This window comes from Misgurnus anguillicaudatus, chromosome 4 (genome assembly GCF_027580225.2).
Source record: "Misgurnus anguillicaudatus chromosome 4, ASM2758022v2, whole genome shotgun sequence".
Classification (NCBI taxonomy): Eukaryota; Metazoa; Chordata; class Actinopteri; order Cypriniformes; family Cobitidae; genus Misgurnus; species Misgurnus anguillicaudatus.
Genome location: NC_073340.2, coordinates 29,436,713 through 29,445,123, shown reverse-complemented (window position 1 = coordinate 29,445,123; position 8,411 = coordinate 29,436,713). Strand labels below are relative to the sequence as shown.

Sequence of the window (8,411 nt, the reverse complement as noted above, 5' to 3'; positions counted from 1 at the left end):
GTGAACTCGGCCTCTGGTTCAGAAGATTTCTGACTCAAATACTAATGAGCAAAATCAAATTTAACCAGTTACATTTTATCATGGTGACACATTTCAGTTTTCTTATATGAATAGTTTCGTTGCAAAACGAGATAAATCCATTTTTAACATTTTTGTCAAAACATTATTATTATGTTATCATTTAATATTTTGTTTTATGGTGCTACTTAGCTGTATTTTTTAAGTTATGAAGGTTTAAATCAAAACAAACCAACTGCAGTTGCATTGAAATTAATTGGAATGCACAACCAAAAAACGAGATTTCTGAACAATTAAAAAAATTGTGGTTATCTCGTTTTGCAACGAAACTCTTCATTAAATGTAGCTTAAATAAATTGATTGCAACCACTTACCTTAAAAAAAATTATTAAATTCAATGAATCATTTTTTTTCAGTGTATATTAATATATTATTTTGTTATTTATTAATAAAGTTATTAATCAAACAAAAGTTTTAAGTGACTGGCGTCATCGTTTACTTTGGGGTTTGTGCCTTTTACATATCGTTAACATGTACTTATACACACTTACACACCAAAGGAAATGTAAAATACTGAATCAGATAATTGATGCTCTTTAATAAAAATGATTACTTAAAATGAATTAAATAAAATGTTTACAAATTAATAAAATGCCAAATAACTAAATCACTTTGAATTAAACATTACATTATTGTGGCAAAAAAAAATTATATAAAAAATGTAAAAATATTTATTATTCTATAAAAACATAATACATCTAATATATACACTGTCAAATTTTTTTTTATTATTTTGTAATTATTTGCTGTAAAATTTAGCTGGTTGCCAGTAACTTACTGTAGAAGATAAAGACTGAAAATGTTTTATGTTAATTTAACTTTGAACAAACTGTCGCCAGTTAATAACATAAATGTAAAATCTACAGTAAGTTACTGGCAGCTAGTTGCCAGTAAAACCCAGTAATACTGTACTTTCTACCACCACCACCAGACTTGTTGTTTTAGAAGTTTTAATGTCCATCCATATTTATTTTTCAATCTTTTTATTAATATACAAACAGAAAATACAGGAAATATGTTAAAATAATAATAATAATAATTTCCAGGACTAAATGTCTTCTTTAGTCATGGTCTGTGTTTAGTGTGACATTTCTTGGCACTGAACACATCTTAAACATTTTTGAGCAGAATAAAAGACTAATTTCTTTAAAATTAGAAATTAGGATTACATTTTTTTATGTTTAAGAGATTCTGCAGTTTCCTGCTATTGCTGCAGTGCAAGGGAGTTTACCCTAAAAACTGTTTATTTTTAAACAGTTTTTAATATACACTATTCCTGTATTTATTGAAGAGACTGAGAAACAATTATGATCCCTAAAACATTGCAAAAACAAGATATCTAATTCTGGCATGGTGCACAGTACTGTATTTTTTATTTAAATAAATTTGAGTTGTTGTTAAATTTGCATCTTGACCCTAGCTGTTGAAATGATCCAGTACATGAACTTGTCAGCATAAAAAGCTATGAAAGAAATACGAGGCGGCTATCTAACAGTATTGAGTTACAGACCATTGGCACAGGATCTTAGACACATCAACAGTTTTATATGATGCATCTACAAATCTACTAACTTAACCCATTTGAGGTTTGGGTTACACTATTAAAAATAAATGTCCAGAAAATTTCTTCACAGCGATGCCATAGAAGAACCATTTTCGGTTCCTTTACACTACGGAGAACCTTTATTGAAACAGAAAGGTTCTTCAGATGTTAAAGGAATAGTCTACTCATTTTCAATATTAAAATATGTTATTACCTTAACTAAGAATTGTTGATACATCCCTCTATCATCTGTGTGCGTGCACGTAAGCGCTGGAGCGCACTGCGACGCTTCGATAGCATTTAGCTTAGCCCCATTCATTCAATGGTACCATTTAGAGATAAAGTTAGAAGTGACCAAACACATCAACGTTTTTCCTATTTAAGACGAGTAATTATACAAGCGAGTTTGGTGGTACAAAATAAAACGTAGCGCTTTTCTAAGCGGATTTAAAAGAGGAACTATATTGTATGGCATAATAGCACTTTTGTGAGTACTTCGACTCGGCGCAGTAACACCCTCCCTCTCCCATTATGAGAGGGAGAAGGGGAGCAGACTTTTCAGGCGAGTCGAAGTTCTCCCAAAAGTGCTATTACGCCATAAAATATAGTTCCTCTTTTAAATCCGCTTAGAAAAGCGCTACGTTTTATTTTGTACCACCAAACTTGCTCGTATAACTACTCGTCTTAAATAGGAAAAACGTTGATGTGTTTGGTCACTTCTAACTTTATCTCTAAATGGTACCATTGAATGAATGGGGCTAAGCTAAATGCTATCGTCACCCCATAATATGCACAAATCCTGAGACATTCCTCTCTCTGTGAGCACATTTCCACTTACTTGGATGATCTCAACTGATGTGGTGATACACTGAAAATGGATTTGTAGCAGACATGGACTTGAAAAGATCATTTCTGACTTCACCACATCAAACCCAAACCCTGCGGAAATCAGCTCCTGGACCCCAACACTTGTGGAAGTCTGACAGATCTGACTTATCAAATCAGATCAGGTTACTGCTTTCCAGCACATTTTCTCGGGCTTCAAACACATGCGGCCCTTAGTGGAATTGTCAAGATCGGGGACGGGAGCCCCCATTACCAAGCATGGAAAGTAGACTGCAACTGATATTTTTCAGCCTGTCACTTTGCTTTGCATCACCACCACATTTGGCACAGGTTAAGTGATTTCCAACTGGGGGTACGTGTGTAGACAAGGGGGTACTAGTAAGGCACTTGGGGTGACTTAGAACTCAAAACCTGTATAACATGAAAAATATGACTTGAAATATTAGTATTGTCGATAGTTTAAAATAACAAATGAATAATTGCAGTTGTTCAAAACAACAGACAGATTTTGTGTTTTATAAAATAGCAAATACACACATTAAAGGATTAGTCCATTTTCTTAAAAAAAATCAAGATAATTTACTCACCACCATGTCATCCAAAGTGTTGATGTAGTTCTTTGTTCAGTCGGGAAGAAATTATGTTTTTTGGAGGAAAACATTCCAGGATTTTTCTCATTTTAATGGACTTTAATGGACACCAACACTTAACCCTTAACTCAACACGTAACAGTTTTTTAAATGAGAAAAATCCTGGAATGTTTTCCTCAAAAAAAACAACAACAACATAGTTTCTTCTCGACTGAAAAAAGAAAGACATCAACATTTTGGATGACATGGTGGTGAGTAAATTTTCTGGATTTTTCTTTTAAGAAAATTGACTATTCCTTTAAATAGCTTTACGGTGGCATTTGAGGTACATAATACAAAAAAAGAATATCATCAAAATCTGTCTGTAAGAGCTCAATGCTCTTTAGCCCTTAAAACTGCTTACATTTTTTCCTGCCAGCAACCAAGATGCTGAGGGATCAATTATTTTCCAATTTTGTACAATTGTGGCAACATTAAACACTCCAAAGGATGCTGTTTATATGAGGAAAAGGTGACTGGTAATATAGTTTTATGATATTTAGTGTTAAACTCTCTCTTAATTAATTTCTGTGCAGCTGTTAACAGATGTTGAAACTCTAAAATGTGCTTCATTCGAATTATTACAGGCGGCAAGGGAGAGACCAATAAAAGCAGCACCTCAGAACAAACCGACAGCCAAACGGACACAGCCGTGAAAACATTCGCAAAGAGGGAAGAAAACTGAGAAAAGGTCACCAGTGATTTGTGGGTCTTGGGAAGGATTTGTCCACTTTTCTCTTTAAACCAAGATAAACATTATTTAAACAGACATGGATCTGTGAACAAGCTTTTAAAAGCATCAATGAAAAGAAACACCATATGTGTCCAGCTGATCATTTTCAAATTAAGGTGAGGAAAGTTGAAGGCTATATGAAGTGCTCAGATGCAAAAGCTGCTATACGCTACCTCCATCAAAAATAAGATAAGGAAAAAACTGAATGCTCTCGGCACATTTACGCTCATCAAATACTTTCACTTTAAATCTGCTTAATCCTGGCCTCAGGCCATTCAGAAATTGTTGCCAGAATTTAAGTGCAATGAAGAAATATTGGATGAATTACTGTGCGCGTACAGTACGTCAAGGTACAATAGTGTTTACCCGGTTAAAGGATGTTTAAAATATATGAAATATTTATCTACATTTTTTACAATATTTTTTCAGAAAGGACAATAACTGAAGACTTTTTTTTAGATTTTTGAATGTACTTGGAGGGTTTCGCAGCGAAAGACAACTGTCACAATTGTTAACTCTTACTCTTTATTCTCTTTTTATCACCTCTCAAATATGAGTAGGTTTCTTCAAAAATACCAAATTTTGAAAAAAGCAAAAAGCTGAGATAATTCCATTTTTGTGAACGACTTTTGATAGAGATCAGATGCAGACCGGTCCTCAAAACATACACAGACATACAGCTGTTTGACCTAGGGCGATACTTCCGTGTTTTATAAGGACCACCTGGTGGATAATTGCGGTATTGCGGATTGCTGGAAATACTCGTCATTGGCAGGAAAGCATCTTCTCTTAATTGACGAGTTAACTCGTCAATGGCGGGAAAAGAGTTAAATACTAAATAAATGACTGAAGTGGTATTTATAGGTTTCTTCAAAAATATCAAATCTTAAGCAAAAAAGCTGAGATAATTGCAATTTGTAAAGGACTTTTGCAAGAAATCAGATTAAAAACAATGATCAAAAAAGTTTTTACTGTTTTTGGATTAGTGGATGCTTTAGTGTTTTGTAAGAGCGCCACCTAGTAGATAATAGTGGATGTATAGTTCGCCATAAAACTCGTCATTGGCAGGGAAGCAACTTCTTTTAATTGACGAGATAACTCATCAATGGCCAAGAAAAAGTTAAAGTGAAATGAATGAACTTAAACATAAGAACCTGATAAAAATGCTTAATTTACAAAAAACATGTCAGACGCACTTATGCTGCATTCACACCAGTCGCGGTAGAGGCAACAAGCTCAAGTGATTTCAATGATAAGTCAATGTGAAGACGCGTTGACGCACGTCTGGAGGTCTCCTGGCGCGAATGAGGTGTTTACTGTAGATGTCACACCCAGGGGCTGGCTGTGCTTTAACTAAAGCCACGCCCCTTCTCAACTTCCACCTCGAGGAGGTCCCCAAAGCCAACCCAATGACCAAACAACAACGAGAGCAGGTAAAAGTTAAAACAATCTTTATTTATTAAATATTTAAAAAGAATGGGGAATTGGGGAAAGGGCAATTTAAAACTAAAATGTTCTTCGGGCTCTTCCCTCCAGGGGGTCTGTTTTACTGGGTCAGGCAGGGGCAAGGGGCAGCGGGGATGTAAAACCCCCTTAAGTCGGGGGAAGGGAAACGTCAGGCTCCAACCTGGTCCCTGCTAGCCGTGGCGCCCTCCTTCTTCCTGGAGGCAAAAATAAATATTCGTAAGACTGGTAAATGGACTCTTCACTGCCTGCGTACCTTTCTCCGTTTGTTTCCTCTAGTGTTCACTTCCTCTCTTTCTCTCTCCACAGGCAGCAGCTGGGGCACAAAACACAGTTAATTCAGCTTGGCTCTCTCACCTCTTCGCTGCACACAGCCTACGGTAAGTATGAGGTTCGTTCGGTTCGTTTTCTCTGGTGTTCACTTTCTCTCTTCCTCTCTCCACAGACAGCAGCTGGGACACAAGACACAGTTAATTCAGCTTGGCTCTCACCTCTTCGCTGCACACAGCCTACGGTAAGTATGAGGTTCGTTCGGTTCGTTTTCTCTGGTGTTCACTTTCTCTCTTCCTCTCTCCACAGACAGCCGCTGGGACACAAGACACAGTTAATTCAGCTTGGCTCTCACCTCTTCGCTGCACACAGCCTACGGTAAGTATGAGGTTCGTTCGGTTCGTTTTCTCTGGTGTTCACTTTCTCTCTTCCTCTCTCCACAGACAGCAGCTGGATGCGGTGCCTTCCTGTTCAAATTCGAATCACAGGCCTGGGGTTATTTAGTTGCAAAAAGTGAGCACGGCGGACTTACGATACTCGCAATTGGATCAAGTGGGACATGCAGTATCCATATAACGTCGGGGGCGGACCCTCTCGACGAGCGTGTTGTCACAGAGGGGTGTACTCGTCGCACCGTCGCACCAAGGCCAAGCGCTGCCCTCTCACGTCACCGTTAGGCGATCTTCCACCGGACAGGGGCGCCCTTTTGTAGGGACCTCGGGATGGGCGGAATTTCCTACACCACGTTCTCTGCAACAGTAAGTATTTCGTAGCATCAAAATATCCACAATAGCATGCCTTTGTTGTACTCACGTATCCACTGGTTTTCCCAGCTCTTCGCCGCCGCTCTCTCAAACCCCCAATTGTCTCGACAGGACTCGTTTCCGGCCACCACTCCGTTACTCGTAACTAGAAGCACACTCACACGTACAGTATAATAGGGTTCCACCTCTGCCGACAGCCTCTTCGTTCTCCCAGACAAAGTGTATGAAGGCGGGGGTTTGTCTAGCAAGAGACACACAGCAATACACAGCACACTACACAGCACCACGCTAGAGTGAAAATTCCACAGCACAAAGACTCACCCACCACAATCGTGTACACATAAAGGACGCCCGTCTTCGCCCACTTTGCCCGAGTTCGATTTGCAATGGATCTCGCGGCCTTAGTGGTGGTCTCGTCACTGTGGCTGGCTTCGATCAAAAGAACCTCCTCGGCTCACCCACCACGCTTCCCTAGGGGTAGGGCCGCTCTCCCTTGTTTTCCCGGAGGTATTTGCTAGAAGACAGGTTAGTAAATACACAGTGGTTGCACAGCAATACGGTTACTCACTCAACAACTCAAAATGTTTCTCTCCCTCCTTTTCCTCCGTTCCCTTCGATCAGCAATCATCAATACTGCAACAGTACATCTCTTCAAAACACTTCTACAATTTCTCCACGGTGAGTACTCACACAACTCCGTTGTTTCTCCTCTTAATGTGTCTTCAACTTCGCTGTTTACATTCGTCTTTCAACCTATAAGGTTTACACTTACTTCAAAGCGTCTGTTTTAACTAGAGAGAGAGAGAGAGTCCGACCGCCACCAGTAGCGCGTTGAGTGAACCTGCACAATGCAAACAGTCACACGTCCAACAGTCACAAAAAGCACCCCAGCTGTGATTAAAGTTGGTCTTAAATACCGTTTGGTTCGGCGTATCCTCCAATCGCCGACCGCTGTTCTTAACTAGCCACAGCTGTACTCAATTTGCCGATTTTCTTCCTCGCAGCGCTACCGGAAGTTCCGGTGTTTTCTCTTTCCAGTCCGGGTGGAACACTTCCGGGCGGAACCAAAATTCCCAACTTTTGGTTCCGCCCCTAAAGATCGTCACCTTGTGACATAGACACAATTCTGCCTCATTCGCACGTCTCAAGTTGCGAATGGCATGAATTGAGCGTTGCTGCGGGAAACGTGCAAGTTGAAAAATGTGAACTTTGGCGGAAAAACGTGCCACGTTAACCAATCAGTGGCTTGTCTAGTAGTAACGTGATATCAGGAAGCGAGTGGAGTCGCAGGAACCCCTCCCATGACGTGAATTTCCACGTGAATGTCTCAATGACTAATATTTAATGCGTGAATGAAGCGAGTAAACTCAAAATGTTAAAGCGGCAAACTAGATGCGGTAGACGCGAATTTGACACCTCAATCACGGCTGGTGTGAACTCTTCACATCTGCTTAGTTAAAGCAACACTTAAGAGGTTTTTTTACCTTAAAATAACGTTTTCAAAAAAGTTTCAGTCGTTCATCCACTCGAAACAGGGTGAACGTCACTTTCACATTCGCTTTGCAGCCCTCTATCAGCCAAAACCGCACTGTAGTTCGAGTGAAAACAACAAAAACTTGCTTTACGGCAGACCTACAATCCAATCAGAGCCAGCTTTGCTGCAGTAGGCTAAATTATTTACGACAGTGGTAATGGACAATTCTGCTTCCAACCTGTAGGGGGAGCAAAGAGCAAAAACTCTTTAGTGTTGCTTTAAATTTCTCCTGAACTAATGTGTTATGCTTTTACATTTATAAAGCTTTTCATTTATTAAATTTTAATGCATCTAGTATCAAATAATAAATATCAGAAGTAGAACATTCATCAAATGTATTGTCATAAATTAAAAGATTATATCACAGTCACTAAGCAATATGAATACATTCACAGGTGTCCCTTTATCACTGTTTAAACGCACAACAGTTACAAATGCAATTCATCCAATCTGATTTTACAGTTTAATAAAACACATGAAGCCAGGTGTGAAAGCCAGATGTCCTGAACTCTGTGTCTATAATCTTCACAGCTGCAAAGATCTCAGTTGC

The 8,411-nt window shown here is 38.9% G+C and overlaps 2 long non-coding RNA genes across 2 annotated transcripts; one reads left to right on the top strand and one right to left on the bottom strand.

Annotated features, from left to right (window-relative positions):
* The first annotated feature begins 5,189 nt into the window (after positions 1-5,189).
* LOC141363722 (uncharacterized) lies at positions 5,190-7,268 on the top strand. The gene is made up of 3 exons (XR_012369302.1): positions 5,190-5,521; positions 5,739-6,852; positions 6,949-7,268. It is a non-coding gene; the product is annotated as an uncharacterized lncRNA (long non-coding RNA).
* Positions 5,264-8,080, bottom strand: LOC141363723 (uncharacterized). Its single transcript, XR_012369303.1, has 2 exons — positions 7,245-8,080; positions 5,264-7,109 (listed from the first exon to the last, which is right to left on the bottom strand). It is a non-coding gene; the product is annotated as an uncharacterized lncRNA (long non-coding RNA).
* Between the last annotated feature and the right edge of the window lie 331 nt (positions 8,081-8,411).